Raw genomic sequence first — 16,989 nt, forward strand, 5'->3', positions numbered from 1 at the left:
GGATAACTCAACATCAGCTGGAATTTTTAATTCATTATGAATTAAGTTTGTCAGTGGGCCAAAGAAAAGGTATATTTGGAAAGATTTTCTTCAAAAAGACAATAAAGCCACAGGCATTTAAGAATAGTAGGCTAGTGATGTTGAATAATGCTCTTGATGTAAACTATGGGATATCACATTTATGTCTTCAGAGAATTTGATAAAATAGGAAATTTTAAGACATCCAGAACCAAAAGAATAACATTCTTTGAAATATAACAGAGACAACAAAACATGAATTGTAAATCTGGCTTTTAGGAATCAGTTTAATGTAATCTGTCCTAGGGTACTCCCTTTTATCACTGTATGTTAGTCTTCATCTTTTTTAACAGATACTTTTCTTAAAAACTACTGTATTGTCCCTTTAAAGGTAAGTTCAGCTCCATAAAAAGTAGTACTAATAATCTAACCTGACATGGCAAAATGAGCCTCACCTAATCACTAAACTACTTATTTTAATAGGTTACATATTATTCCATATAGACCGAAAGGAGATTAGGTGTAAACAAATGACATTGTGCCTCTGGAGAATTTATTGCTCAGAAAATCTAAGTTCTGAACATTTATAGTGTTAGAACTTAGATCCTTGTACGGGCTTTTGTTTTGTGCGTATTTGGGGTTTGTTTCTTTTTGTTTTTGTTTTTTTTTTTTTAGAAGGGGAAATCAGGATTTTAAGGTGTTTTTTGGCTTCTGCATTGTTCACAGACTTTTTGGAGAGTGCTTTCATTATATAATAATCTCAAAAATATTTTAAAAATTTGGATATCCCCATTTAAACACAATACTGTTACATATAATCCCTCTTAGTTTCAGGAAAAAAAAAGAAAAAAAAGACTGTATTAAATATTTGAAACCCACTAGAAAAGAAGAGCCCTCAAAAGGGGGCTCCAACCACACCAGTTTTGATGCTGCTGACTCTCCTGAGACAGTTTGAGGGTAAAGTGTGCTGCGTGGCCATACAAGTTTTCCTTTCAGAGGTTTTGCTGTTAGTAATGCTAACAGTGGCTAGTCACTTTGAAAAGGATGAATGCAACACTGTCTCAGCTGTGGAGATCTGTGAGTAATTGATTTTTTCAGTTCACTGGCCAAACCAAAAAATAAAGACAATTAGGGAGGAAAAAACCACCATTGTGTCAGATGAAACTTTTCTTTCAACCAAAATGACATCCTATAGTTCCTATTTAGATACTTAACCATTTTTGTTATTTAAATATTGGCAAATTTCAAACATACAAACCCAAACAGTTCAAAATGACTCATTACAAAAATACTTTCAAACCACTTTCCATCTTTTCTTCCCTTCCTTTTTTTTTTTTTTTTTAAAGTAAACCTCTTCCAGTTTGGCACTAGTAAGTACCCACTGTTTATTTTTAGGCAACATTTTTCAATATATCAACTATTCACCTGGAAAGTTTGAATTAGTTCTGGTCATTTGCTGCTATTCAAAGTATTATTTTGTCTAGAGACGGTATTTTTTCTGTGATTCCTCCAAACTGAGCTAGTTTGGAAAAAGAATTATTATTATTATTATTAGTTTTAGAACCCTCTCCATCATAGGGTTTTTTTAAAGTCTTCTTTCACAGATACTAGAGTTTTGAAAACATAAAATCATATATCCCAATACAAGAATTTTGATTGGAAAATGTACTCCTCTAGATGTACAGGGGAGTATATTTTTCTTTTCATTATATAGAATCCCGTGAAACTACTATCATGATGCTGGACCAGGAAAATGCAGAGACAAATTTTCATGAATACTCTGATATCCATTATTTCCTGTCATTATTTTCTTTATTTTGCTAAACAAGCTCGGGTACGTGCTCCCTTTTTTCTACCTTATTCCCTCCTGTTCCTTTACTATTACTCATGTGCATTACAGACAGGTGGGCCCAGCTTACAATGAAGTCCAGCCTGTTGGAATAGGATTAGCACTGCTCAGCACTGTGCAGACCTTACCCACCTCAGGCCACAGGGACAATAATGTCAACAATATCACTTCTTTCACCTCATATCTAGAATATGCTATGGACCAAAGAAAACACTGTACCAAATAAAAAATTTATTTTTTTTACATAACACCTACCGAAAGACAATGATCCAAACTTCAGTACTTAATACTGTCAAGCAAGGAATTCCTCTAACTCACTATGGGCCACATCTTATATGGATTTTAAATTGCACAAGGGCAGCAACTAAGCTTTTTATTTCAGAAACATGACCTACCTAATTGAGCTCTTCAGAATCCTTTGGGCTTTTACTGCAGTTGGTCAGACAAATTTGGATCTTTTTTTTTCCACTATTGGAAGCTGTTGGATCACTGAAAATAAAATGATCCAAAATGAATGTTCAACTTTCTGTAAAGTTCTGGCTGTTTCTGGGAGAAGGAAGCAATGAGAAATTGTCCAACTTGGCCACCATGCTTATTACCAGCTGCCCATATCAAGTATCAACCTGAGACTGACAGTCATGGCTTCAGAGAACACAAAGTAGAATGCCCACGAACCTTAGCTCTTCTCCCTCTTGAGAATGGAGGAGCTTTTAATTTCCATTTGTCTTACAAAACAAAATCAAATATTAAATACCCAGCAGCCTTATTTTTATCCATGCAATTCCAGTATTAATTCTCAGGACACTTCTACATGGCAAGAGATTATCTGCATTTTTCCGCTAGGAACGTGGGACAGACAGCATAATTCTCCTGTGCAAAGCTTACACAGGAATCTGTGGCATGCCAAGGACCTGAGCTCTAGGTCCCCAAATTTAGTGCTCTGAGCGCTACAGTATCCTTCTCTGCTTGTAAAATCATAGTGAACTGAACGTACTTTCACTTAGACTTGAGTGATCTCACAGTAAGCATAGACAATGTCAAAACCTGTTATTCCTTCCCTGCCATAAATGCTAGAGGGAAGATGAGTTGACCAGTGAGTCCACATCTGCACTATTTTCTTTTGGCAAACTATGTACTCCCAGCTCTATTCTACAGTTCCTTCCCACACTGCTCATGTTCTATACTACTTCCTACTTTCTTTAGTCAGAAAGTGAATCCAAGGAAGTGAAAATCCTGCCTTGCCTAGAGTGAGCTAGAAATGGATAGAAACATTTCTACCATCATGCGGTAATGCCAGGCCAGAAAATAAGAGACAGCTGGAAGGGGACCTCATCAATGTATACAAGTGTCTGAAGGGACGGTGTCAAGAGGACGGAGCCTCTTGTGCTCAGTGGTGCCAAGAAATAGGACAAGAGGTAACAGGCAGAAACTGGTGCACAGGAAGTGCCACCTGAATGTGAGGAAGAACTTCTTCACTCTGCAGGTGATCGAGCACTGGAACAGACTCAGAGAGGTTGTGGAGTCTCCCTCAGTAGAGATATTCAAGAACCATCTGGATGCAATCCTGTGTGATGTGCTCTAGGATGACCCTGCTTGGGCAGGGAGGTTGGGTGGGTTGTAGCCTCTCCTGGAGACATATTAGATCTTATTAGATCAGGTCCAGCAAAAATGTTTCTACAAACCAAATGGATCTAAACATTGAATGACTGGGAGGAAGCTGCTGAAAGGCATTAAGACTTATCCCAGTGTTCTCTCCCAAGGTTACAGTCTCTCAGCAGATTCTGACCACAAAGACTTAAAAAAACTCCACCATAAACAAATAAATTAAGCAAAAATACAAGCCTCAGCCAAGTATTATAAAAATCACATAAATTTTAAAGCTTTACACTTTTTGACATTTAAAAAGTCTTTGACCTGGCATATTCTATAGTTGGATTTTTCTGATATTTTTATAAAGGTCATGTTTATGGTATAATGAGCACAGATTTCCAAGGGTTATTAATCAGAAGAACATTGTATTGCAAACAGATTTGCAAAGAATTTTTAGGTTTTATGATGAATATATTAGCAGTTTTAAAAGTGCCATTTTTCAAAAGCATGCCTGGGAAAGAAATAACAATTAACTTCTCGTCTTCACTTTAAATGAAACAAGCATACAACTGAGACAAATATATAACTAATATCATGAAATGGACACACTCCACTAATAAACTCTATAAAGATAGTGCTGTGCAATGATGCATCTTCTTTAGCACTAATAATGCCATTTAGCATTAATAATTCACTGGAAAGTGTTTTTACACATTTGTAATTGTATAGTGCAAGAGTAAGTGGAACTTAATGCCAACAGTTATTGCACATTTCCAGAGTATCACTTCACTTCTCTGGTAGCTGTCAAACCTCTGTTACTTTACTGAATAACAGGTAGAACAACTTTGGAAAGTGATTGAGTTAGGACAAGGACGGCAGAATCCAAGCAAAAGGACCAAGGTCTGCCCTGGTCAAAGTTAGCTCCACAGAGAGAGTGCAAGGGAAGGAAGGAAGCAGAGAGGTGCATTGAGAGTCTATGGTTTTGTAGCTACACTTGGCTGTTGGACTTACAGGTAGCACACAATGATGGACATGAAAATACCTGTCAATCTATGCCAGCATTGCACAGTCTGGACCATGATCCCCTTCTGGATTAACCGCACAGAAATGCATACATGGGCCAGACTATGTACATGCATATGACAAAAATGCATATTATCAGAATAAAACCATATTTTTCATTTTTCTTCCCTATGTGTAAAGACATAAATGCTTGCACAATACATCAGAAACTATCCCAGTCTCAAAAATTTTGATTCACAAAATGCCCTGGACATAAAGCACTTTTCAGTTCATGGTGGCTTGAACGATACTTGTTAAGATAAATTATACATTGTATCATCATTTTTCCTGTATGCATTCCTAAATTAAAAACACATCAACTTATTTGGCTCAGGAGCTTTTCCCACCAATGAAAAATCTTAATTCCCACTTTGAATGAAATATCTGAAGTTCTTAAAGAAAACTAAACCAAAACAGAAATCATTCTTTCTCAGGAGGTAAAACCAGAAAAAAAATCTATTTGATCATGTGGCCCAAGCGTCTTTAAACCCCAACCTATTACTTTTCATGAAACTTCTACTGCACTTTAATGAAATGAAACCAGCTCAGTCCTCAGGAGGCAGAGCTGTTTGTGCAAAAAGGAAGAGCCTGAGGCTTTGTGACCAAGACTTTCTGAAAAAAGAAGTTTGTGCAAACCTGAAGTTATCCTAGCAGGCAACCCATGCTTTGTGTTGAGAAGCAAAGAAAAAATAGACAATGTTTGGCAGTCTGCTGTCCCCACAGAGACAGTGAAAGAGAGAGATAAAATGTTTAGTTAACTGTTAAGTTTGAACCTTACCAGAACAGAATTTTATGCCATCTCAAAGCACACATGCACTGTGTACAGAAATGACTATAGTCTGGATTTGCATCAGCAGGCAATTAAAAAAAACATAAGTAAAAAGGAGCACTATTTATAGTCTGCAGACAGAAAAATCTCTCTATCTTCTGTTAAGTACTACCTGAGTACTTGATGATTAGATTAGACTCAGTCCCTTCAGCATTAAGCAGCGGAGATCAGCTTACATCACTGTCTTAGTGGAGATGTGAAATCAGATGTTGTTTTCTTGCCCCACTGCTGAAAATTTCAGATTAATTACAGCTATTGCTGCAGACAAAAGCATGCACACTAACAAAATAACAGGCTTCCAGCATGAAGAGGTGAGGAATTCACCAGGAATTTGAAGATCCTCACTGACTTGTTTAGAACCTTTTTGCTGTACTGATCAACTGTTTGGCCATTCTTCATCTGTCTGACAAACACTAGGGATGTAAATATTTAGCAGTTCTGGACTGTAGTACAGAATTTTTAGTTCAGCAAGAGATCAACAATGAAAGGAGAGCGGGTGCTAATAGAGCATAAAACCCTGAAGATAATGCTAAGGGCAAAGAGTTTACATCAAATCTAGGAGAAGGAAAAGGAGAGGAGAAAGAAGGGAAAGTAAGAAGACAGCAGGCAGAGAAAGAATGGAAATAAAAGAATGGGATGCTGGAAATCAGTGGGAGAAATTTGAACATTGACCAGAATCAATTAAACTGTTGTCCTGCAGAAATTCTATATCCAGTCACAAATTTATTTTTAATAACATTTAAATAGGACTTATTATAACATTCTTAAATAGTAATAGTTATGCAACTCTATTGTATCTACAAAATACATCTTTGCCAAACATTATTTAGTGCAATCACATGCTGCTCTTGTGCAATTCAATTTTTTTTTCTTTTTATGCAGAGATAAATATGTGTCACATGATACGCTGGAAAAAAGTTTCTAGGTAATAATTCACACCTAATGAATAAATGTTTTTATTTCCATCAATATGCTGTGGGATTGTGCTTCCATATGCACAGCTGCAAACAAGAAAATAGCTACTCTATAAACCAGTAAGTGTCTATATGCAAGAAGTGTAAGCGAAAAGCAAGCAAACAAACAGACAACAACAAAAAACAAACAAACAAAAAATCCCAAACCACAACATTATGCAATATTAATTATAAAGGTACATAAGAACATTTCATTAGTACTAGTGAAGTAAATATTGCTTTTTCTATCGATGACAAAGATCACATGAATATATTTTGTATAGTGTTCTGTAAGAGCATTGCCCCACATGTAATAATGTTGTGGAGTTGAACTCCCTACAAATCAGAATAAGGAAGACTGTGATCCTGCAAAATTGTATAGCACAATGAGCTCCTCCCAGTGTCTATGGTGGCACATTGAAGCATCAGAGTTGAGAGACATCAATATCTGGTTCTTGGTGAGACTCCAAAAGAAATCATATTCGATTAATATTTTAGGCGGATAAAAAGAAAAAAAAAAGTACAAATTCCAAAGGCATGAAATAATAGAGTTCAACTGGCTCCCTGAAGATCTACATGCTCCACTGCACAAAAAGGCTACCTTCATTCTCACAAACAGATCCCAGCTATGACCCTTCTGCAACACAGGAAACATGACAAAAGAGACTATATTGAATTCACTTATATAAAACTGTTTCTTTGTTCTCTGTCATAAAGGACCAGTTTGAAGTCATATTTTATGCCAGTAAGAAATAATAATCCTGTCTCCTTTGAATCAGGCTTTGGGGTTGCACATGCCACTGCAATCACAAAGTTTGGAATAACTAATCATAACTATTTTTCTATGCAATTTTGGCTGATGCTTTGCTAAGATGCAATTGCTTGTGGAGAAGGAGAGAAAACACAGTAAAAATTTAAGGGTTTTTCTGTGTAGCAAAGTTCTGTCACAATTTATATTCTGTGCAGATCTATATGTAGATCTCACCTATATATGTGTAAAAAAATCTTTTTAAAAGTTTGTATTTTAATCAAAGGCCAGTACTGAAGCCTGCTTTGTAAGTCCTCAGTGCCTCAGGGAAATGTCCCAGTAGTTTGGCTGTTGACTGACTGAGGACACTTGCACAATAATCCCATTTTGGAGCAGTTTAGATTTTTGTAAATATGTAGTCACTTCACGAAGGAATTTAGCTTGGGTTTCCAGACGCTACAAAAATCCCTTGACCTCAGGGCTAGTGTTTTTCTGGGGAAGTGAATACATTCTTTTACTGTGGAGAAGTTCTAACAAAATGGCTATTTATAAAAAAGGGCTATGGAAACTTCAATTTTGGCAAGCTTACACCTGATGGAGCTGATTTAGGCAAATGCTCTGAGAGCTGGAATACATGGCAGTTAGTAGGTTGACTGTCCCCTTGATACTTGTGAAAATGCTGGCAGTTCCATTTTTTAAATCTCTATGTAGAACACGCCTATAATTTTAAAAAAGTTTTTCAAGGAAGCAAAATTTTCTCCTGTTACTCTCTATAGGTGAAAAACACTACTGCCTTTGCAGACAATACACAAAGGACAAAAGAAATTTTTGTCCTATTTTCCAGAAACACAGGCACGTCAAGCCCAATTTATCTAATCCATGACATGTTGGATGCTTCAGGCTGCATCTACGGAAATAGATAAAGGCTTGTCCTCCACAGATTTAATGGATGGGAATCCCTGCCCCTGGCTAATATAAACTGTACTTGTTCGTGGATAATTCTATTGATTATAATCCCATTACATTTACACAAGTATATATAAGAGTTTTCTGTAAAGCAGTACAAACTGTTGGCTAAAAAATGCAAACTTAACCCAATAATATGTTCATATTTCTTTAAGCTGTATGAAGATAGTTATGATTTTCAGCTTTTGAGTATCCTATCCAGGTGTTCCTTCTTACTTCCATGTGACATAAAATTATTTCATTATAAATCCACATTATTATTCACTCTACTCAAAGCTTTTTGCTCATGCAAAAAGCAAAGAAGTTTTTATATGTTCTGACACAGATTTTGCTACAAGATTTCCTGTGTCGACCATAGAGCTTGTAGTTGTAAACAGAAAGTTCAGGCTGGTGTCCTCTGTATCTTGGTTACCATTTGATATGGGCAAATTTCTAAAAGAAAAAACAAAACAAACTAACAAAAACTTCCCAGTGAAAACCACCCCCTGCAGGAGTATAGAAGGTGGCAAGGAATGGTCCGCATACTAATGTGCAGATTTCACTGCTGGCTAGGGATAGCAAGTCATGGTTGAAGGGACAAATACTATTCATCTGCAATTTTACAGAGGTCAGGAACAGCCTGAAACCATCTCTAAAGAAAAAGAAATATAATAAAAACCCAAGTAATAGTACCTTTCCTGGCCCGCTCATCAGTCAGCCTAGCTACGTTCTGGTCCTCTATCAAGGCATCTCAAAATTTTACAGCCCCTGTCCCAGGAATCACACCCAGGAAAGTGATATAAAACATTTCAATAATTCTTTAGGTAGCTCCAATCTTGCTCATACAATCTCACCCTGCTCAAAATATTTACTTAGCTATTAATATTTCACTTTGTGTGTATCACAAACTCAAGTTAGACATTCACTGATTTTGCCTTCACAAACATTAATGGTCACCATTATTATTAATATTCAGTATTTCTTGAACTAAATGTAAATCTAGAAACAGACCTAGTTTAAAAACAACATACCTTAAAAATTTCAATTCATTCTATTCAAAGACTAATTTTTATCTACCTCCTTCCTGAGGTGCTCAAAAAAATCAAGCCTTGGGCACAATACACTAAAACTCACTCTACATGAAAAAAAAGGCCTCAGTTGACATATTTTATTTTCTTTTTAAGGCTTTCTCTGATAGAAAGGCAAAACAAAATGGAAGAAATAACTTTGATTCTGTTGCATTACACAGTTATTTGAGAGATACTAAAGGAAATGTGGTTTTTGAAAGGCATTTCTACCAGGCCTTGTAACCATGGCACAATAGAATAGAGGACCAAGAAGGGAAAAATTCCTGTGCAGACTTTTCTAATAATCCATGTAGATCAGAAGGATCAGGATCACGTATCTTCATAATGCTAAGTCTATCTATTATAATTCCAGATGTTATTGGGTATGCTACATATATATGTTTGTTCTGACCCATGTTAAGTCATTGTATTTCCTTGCTTGAACTATTCAGAGTGAAGACCTAATCATCATTTGACTTCTTTGCATCACATTATTTTATATGTTCCTAATATTTTTATTACTTTTTCACACTAAAATAGAAAAGTAATCCCCTCAATTTAGGCAACAGACATTTATCTAATTGAATTGCACACCAAGTGCTTCAAGTAATTTCTCAGTATGCTTTTATTACTCGAGATGAGTAAGTCACTCCCTCTACAAAACCTAACACTTTGAATTTTAATTAATTATGGTATATTAATCTGATCAGAAGAACCTCACAAAATCTGACAAGCTAGGAGGACAATGCAAGTGTAGAGAGCCTTCTATGGAACTATGTGTTGACAAGCTGAATCCCTCCTCCCATCCTCCCACTCTACTGCTAAGGAGTGAAGGAAACCTCACGTACTATAATCATCTTTGCTTTCCATAAAAGGTAATCTTACAAAACATTTCCAAGCAAATGAAACTATATTAAACCAGTGAAGTGAGCCAACCAATTGTCATATTGCTATAGAAATGCAAGGATTTGCTAAACCACAGACAAACCTCAGTCCTACAAATACTTTTGCACATATTTATCTATTCCAATTCCTCACATCAGTGAAAGAATATGAGGAAAAGTTAATTATTTTTTAATTTATGCATGCAGAATTGGGGTCCATCTCTTACTTACATAATTCTATCTGATTAAACTTTCTAAATGTTCCATAACAATGGTTTTTAAACAAAAAGAATTGCTATTCTATTCAAAAGGAATAAAAAATTTACCAAGGGTGCTCAATTTGAAGAATGAATCAAAACTCCAAATACTTGACCCACATCACCATATACAGGAGAAATCATTTGCATAATCCAGGATTAGGCACTGCTTTCTTAAAAAACAAAACAAACTCACAAAATACCAAGATACATCACATGAGAAATGCATGATGAAACTATAAACATCAGATGAAAATGAAGATACTCTAAGCATATTGTCAAAGATGGACAAAGACTTCCATCTTTTCTCTCTGATATCACATCATTAAAAAAATTAGGATGATTCCAGCAACAAGAACATACTTCTTGCATCTAGAAATTGCATTAAAAAACTCTCATAATCTTACTGAAAAAAGACGGTGTGCTGAGAAAAGAGGCCTATTTCCCCATATAATTCCAGTAGCTTAAGGTGAGTTACACTGGGTATTAGTTTGAGCTGTAATACTGAAGGACAACTATTGCAGTGCACTGAATCTGTTTAATTAGACATATCAATTCAAGTAATGAGGCAATTTTGCATGCAAGCTTCTAAGAAACCTGAAACCAAACACAGCTTGCCTGTATAAGGGTTGCATTCCAAAGCTTAACCTCAAGCCAATTTTACAGATCTAGAGTTGCAATTAAGCATAGATCACCTGATTCACAGCAGAGTGTTTTGGGTGTGTTAATCTGAAAAACTGAGAAAATTTCAGCAATGTGGGCCAAACCATGACAAAATTTAAGATATGCACATCCTTCTTCAGCCTCAGTCCCCTGATTCCAGAACAGTCCTTGTGTCTTATGTATCTGCATGAGTCTGGGACCTTACAGTTTCTGCTCCTCTAAGTCGTACACAAGACATCTGTAGCTTCACAGATCTGTTGTCTTTGCTTATGCATTGCAGGAAGATTTGATTTATCATCTGAGAAAAGACTCTGCAAACCTGTATTTCTGGCTGCTCTGTTTCACTTGGACTTGGGGAGAATATGTGGTAATCTTGTCTAAATATAGATAAAATTTAAATAGGGAGTTATAGGATTTCTTTGTTACACTCTTTAGACAGCTAAATTATACTTAAGATACATTGAGAGGTACACAGCTGTTTCATGTTGCTATGTAGATTCTGTTGCTACCACATGTGAAAAAAAATCACATTCTATTTCTCGCTTAACTGACCATTTAAGTTCACAGAAAGCGTCAAATGACTCAGGTGTTCAGCTACATGCGTATTTGCAGTTCCAAAAGTACTGAAAGTAAAATGAATCTCTATGTCCAAGGTTAATCCTCCAGTGTATTAACTTTTACAAAGTTCTTAAAGTTGCATGTAGAAGAACATTCCAGCAGGAACACAAAAAAAAGCAATGAAGAGTTCACATTTAGGTAGCCCTATTGTTTGACATATTTTTGTAGACCTTTGGCAAGACCAATCATGGCCACATTACTAAATTGGTAAACTCAGACTATCAAGACTGATGGAAACCCAAGAACAGCAAAATGAGACTGAGAAAATATAATTCAGTGTCTGATAACTTGAAGTGAATAGACCACTTGCTCTTGCAAGTATAAGCTGAGAATTTGGTTCCCATCAGAATATGCCTTTCTTGAATCAATAAGACCCTTCAGTGTTTCCCTACAACTTCCTCTGAAGATGCAAGTTGGTTTTAGCCCAATTAAAAACAAACAAACGGACAACAAAAACCCAACAAAACCCAATAAAATAAAAACAAGCAAACAAACAAAAAAGATTATGACTAGAAAGCCCCTTGTGTAAGGTTTGTCACCTCCCATGATTTCAGGATTCTTCCTGCTCTTTGAAAGCTAGGAAAAGGTGGTATAAGCTTCTTGGAGGGCTACCACACACTGAAAAAAAACATGTAAAGCAGTAGATGTGCATACACACCCAAGGGGAGTAGAAACTCTTTAATCTTTTTTTTCATGGAAATCTATGTTTCAGAATATTTTTTAAATTATTGCTCTTGCTCTAACAGCATGGGCAATGGCCTCTTATCAGACATGATTTAGCGTAAGATTTTGTCTCTTTCCCCCTAAAATTCACTGTAAATTTCAAATTTGCTATTTATTATTACAATATAATGCTTTTTGGCCTTTCCAAAATGACACATTCAAAAGCCGAACTGACATTCTAATTACAAATTACAGTTTCCTTGTCACTAGAAACTATTATCCATATACAATTTTAATACATGTCCATTCAGTAGCTCCAGACACACAACTGCAAATGTTAAAATCTTGCAGACTAGAAATGAGCTTCTCCCACATGCAGCTTTTTCTGGCTGAGCTACAAACCCCCAGAAATGATAGCTTGGTATGATTTGTGGTCACAAACTTTAACAGAGCTGTATGAGATGATGCTCTAAGAAAAATGTTAAGCCTCCTCTGCTAGTAGGGGAGGATGGGGTGGGGCAGAGGTGGGGGAGGTAGAGAAGGAACCTCAGATTTTCCTTACTGCTGTTCTTCTGCTTAACTAGTGTAGAATCTGTTAACTGAAGGAGAATCTAAACTACTAAACTATTAAATTGAATTGTCCCGATCTTTTTAATGATATTGCCAAAAATGTGCCTTAATGAGACAAAAAAGTCCTCCCAGTCCAACAAGTCACTGGAGAGGTTGCCCTCTGGAAACTAAATAGAACTTAAATAGGACTACTGTGAATTAAGAGATACTCTACATAACTTGTACATAACCACAAAAGCTTGCAAGCCACCATCCTATATGCATAGATGAATTTCTTGCTAATGTAAACCTTACAAGGACAGTCACGGCAGCTTTAAGGTTTTTTGGTTGTGTTTTTTCAGTTGATTGTTGTTGTTGTTGCTGCTTAGAGGGGGTAGTTTGGTTTTGTATTTTTAAAAAGGAATGAGAATTGCTATGGGCTCTGGAGTGCATGGAACAAAAAAGTTCAGTTGACTTAAGACTCATATTATTTGGCATAGACAATTTGGTAATGGAAATTAATAAGAGCAGTAATGACTATATTTGCAGTGGAGAGCTGTTTGTCAGTTTATAGAAAAGAAGTTCATGGTTTTAAACCACTTCCTGAAAAACAACAAAAAAAATGAGGGTAACTTTCATTGCCTATTGATTCCTGAGCCGTTCTATAGAAACCATCAAAGCTCAGGTGACAAGGCAACTGATGGATTCTTCCCTGGCTGGTGTGCAGAGCTCCTCTGGCATGGCAAGACCTGCAGCACCTGCAGACCTGCAGCATTCCCTCCTGCAGATGCATCTTCCCATAAGTGGGACTCTTCACACAAGGCCAATGCAATTCAAATTATTCAACTTATCCAACTGCCCAAGCTCATATTTCCATCACATTCAGTGCCCCTTCTCACAAAGATACACAGAACAACTGTTGAACAGGATCTGCAACCCAAATGGATAAATGCTTCCTCCCATACTTCCAAGCATGGTGACCATGCTGCTGGGCATATCAGTGCTCTCCACTGCCAGACCTGCTGCCCAGCTGGCTGCCAAAGTTTGACTGCACTGTCTATGATCAATTTAAGATTTTAAAGAGCATTTAATTCACATTTGAAATTATTGGGGATATTAAACATAACTGTTACAAATTATTTGACAGTTACCTTAATTAGAATAGGTCTAGTGTAATATTTCCAGCACAGACGAAACACCTACTTTACTGGGGGATATGGAAGTTTCTCAGTATGTTAGGTCCAGTAAATGAAATTGAGTTCAAGCAAATCTATTAGCACAGTCCAACACTTTCCACAGCTCATTACAAATAATAATTACTTTCTGAAAACTTCCTCCTTCACTCTGAAGAACAGATCTGACTCAGTAGAAGCAGTATCAGTGAGGAAAGCTCAATTTTGGATGAAAGATTCTTGAACTAGCAAGAGCTTTTTTTTTTGTACCTGTTAGGAGTTGCTATACATCCAGTATATCAACAGATTTCAAAAGCTGCCCAACTTCTTTCAGACAAACCATTAATATTACTTCAACTAATATACTACCAAAATCAACTCTCTACATTATTTAGTAGAACTGAACAAAACCTGTAAAACTGGTAATATGCACATCACAGGCACCTTGCAAAGATTTCTTAAAAGATTAACTTATTTATTATTTTAAATATTCTCTAACAGCATTAGCCATCTGTTGCTGTGAGCTTCTAGAAAGGTCTAATAATTTAGAATTACCATTACTTCTTCTTATATTTGTGATTTGGAAGATATTAGCTCAGCTAGAGTCTCTCAAACAGATAATTGATACAAAATATTCATAATTCATTTGATTATATATTAAGGTCAGATGGCAATATTTCTGTTTCCAGATGAATCTAAAGTGAGTTTTGTATTTCTGAAAAATGTGCTAGTATAGTTTTTAACATAAAAACTGCCTTAATAAATTACAATAAAGTATTGTGCAAATGTTATCTTTGTGAATATTCCTGTGAAGAAACCTGCCTACTGGAAATGCACAGAAAGCTTATAGAAATCAAATAAACATTGTTAGAAAAAAAACCTGAGGGATATTTTAGAAGTTAGGCTAAGGTGTATTAGGCTAAAGGCTTCTTAACAATTTTTCAATGACAAATGCCTAAGACTGCCTACCTGAGACAGTTCTGTTTTGGTTTTCATCACTACATTGAATCTTTTTGATATATTTAGCTTTTTCTAAAAAAAAAAATAAATAAATCGGGGCATGGAATAATGAGCAGTAAAAATAGCTTAATGTTCTACACATATATGTTTTCTCCCTAAAATCAGTAGAGTTGTCTGGGTGTCCAGAGCGACATATAGCATCATCATTCATGGTATTCACAATGTTAATTTCAGACTATTTAAGTAATTTTTTTCCCCTGCGTGTTGATGATAGCATGTGATAATAATTCTGCTTCAAGTTAGTCACTATGGCAAAACAGAGCAGTTTTGTTCAGTCACCTTGGGGTGCTTGTGAAGGGTGGTGCTGTCAGTACCATTTTGCTGCAGCACCAGCATTCCACCGCACTTCACTTGCTGCCTGCCTGCCTTTCTCTGCCAGCAGAGTTTATATACATTTCATGCACTCTAAGGCTTTCCACAATCAGATTTTGATTGTATCTACATTGCTAGAGAGATTTCCAGTGCTGCTTTTATTTTTTTTAACGTGTTTTCAGCCTTTCAGTGTTTGATTAATTGTGTTTGGTAAGTTCATTCATGCGAAGGAGCATATCTCTGTGGGCATATGTGTAGTAATGTCCCTCTTTAAGGCCACTGACTCCTTCAACCTTGAAAACCTGCATATTTTGGGAAGGTAACCTATTGCATGTGTTGTTAGAGTGTGTAGAGCTAAATGCTAATATGAAGGATACTCGCCTCATATACACAGATCTGCCATAGATAGGCATTTATGCAAGGCTCTGTACTTTCTATAGACATATCCAAAAAGATTCCAGATGTCCATAGGAACCCAAATGGTGGGCTGCTAATTAGCACTGAGTAGGTTTGTCAGCTATACCTATATAAGAAGATATCTTTTACATTCTGTAAAATAGAACAAAGGATTGGGGAAATAATGAAGAAAGAAAGTAAAAGTGAAAACCATTGGGAATTTATAAATGTGATGAAAATTTTTACCTTAACCCAGTTGAAAAGAAAAAGAGTTATTTCAGAACCTTCCTTAATAAAGAAAGAGTGGGGAGGGGAAAATCATACCATATTGACCAATGCAATTTCCAGCTACTCAGGGCTACTAAGATTTAAGTGAACAGAATGTAAATTTGTTAGTAGGAGGCTAGTGCAACTGCCCTAGCACTGTATGTGGAGAGAAGGACTAAACAACCAATTTTACAAGGTAGACAGACTGTGGTCAGGACTGGCGAGACAAATGTTTGTAAATGACTACGTCATGTCTTGAGTGCTAAAAGTACATAAGGATACCAGAAACAATACACTGTCTTGGCTTTACAGTACCCATATTCATGTGGCTGTTGTCCCCTCAGTCAGAAGGAGACAAAAAGCGAAAGGATCTAAAGATTCCGTTACATATGCATACACTTGTTAGAATTTGTCCTATACAAACACAGGAATTGCCAAGTTAAATAGGAGACTATGTAAAGTTTTACGTAGTTAAAGTGAAAGTTATCGCTTTTTTCTGTGCCATCTAAAAGCAGATGAGCCATGAAACTACCACTGTTGAAAAATTTGCTACTCACAGCAGCACAACTTACCAGTAATAAAACAGAGCAACAGTGTGCTTGCTGTATAATAGTCACATATCTGGCAAACTGCATGCACCTGTTACATTGCTGGTTTTGACAGGAGGTGAGTGGATCTGCTATCACAGGTAAATACCAGCAAACAAAAACTAATTTGTTAAACATTGCACTATAGAGACAGTGGACCCTCAGGTCACTACTGAAAAATTACTTGGCTTAGCAAGAAGAGCACTAATATTCCTGGCGGTGCCAAGACTGGCTTCTCCTCTACCTGCTCCTTCCTTTTGCATTCAGAATCACAGATCTTGTCAAGCTTCTGTGGTTTTTGACTTGTTTTTTTCACTTTTTTTTCATTTAATATTGATCCCTGCTGCAACGATGGGTAACCATATTGGGAAACACAGCAATTATCTCCCTCTATCTTCGTAACTTACTACATTCCATAATAAACAGAGTAAACAAGGTCAACAAGAACAAAAGAAGCTGAGGAAATTTTCATGGCTTTCATTTGAATGAATTGTCCATCGGCTTTTCCAATTATAGCATAAAAGTAAATACATAAGACAA

General features: G+C 36.3%; 1 protein-coding gene across 4 annotated transcripts in view; it reads right to left on the bottom strand.

Moving 5' to 3' along the window:
- The window catches only part of ZNF385D (zinc finger protein 385D), a 408,247-nt gene that overhangs the window by 137,873 nt on the left and 253,385 nt on the right, over positions 1-16,989 (bottom strand). The gene's annotated exons all lie outside the window — the stretch shown is intronic.

This window comes from Lepidothrix coronata, unplaced genomic scaffold, assembly GCF_001604755.1.
Source record: "Lepidothrix coronata isolate B3197 unplaced genomic scaffold, Lepidothrix_coronata-1.0 Scaffold139, whole genome shotgun sequence".
NCBI classification, from domain to species: domain Eukaryota; kingdom Metazoa; phylum Chordata; class Aves; order Passeriformes; family Pipridae; genus Lepidothrix; species Lepidothrix coronata.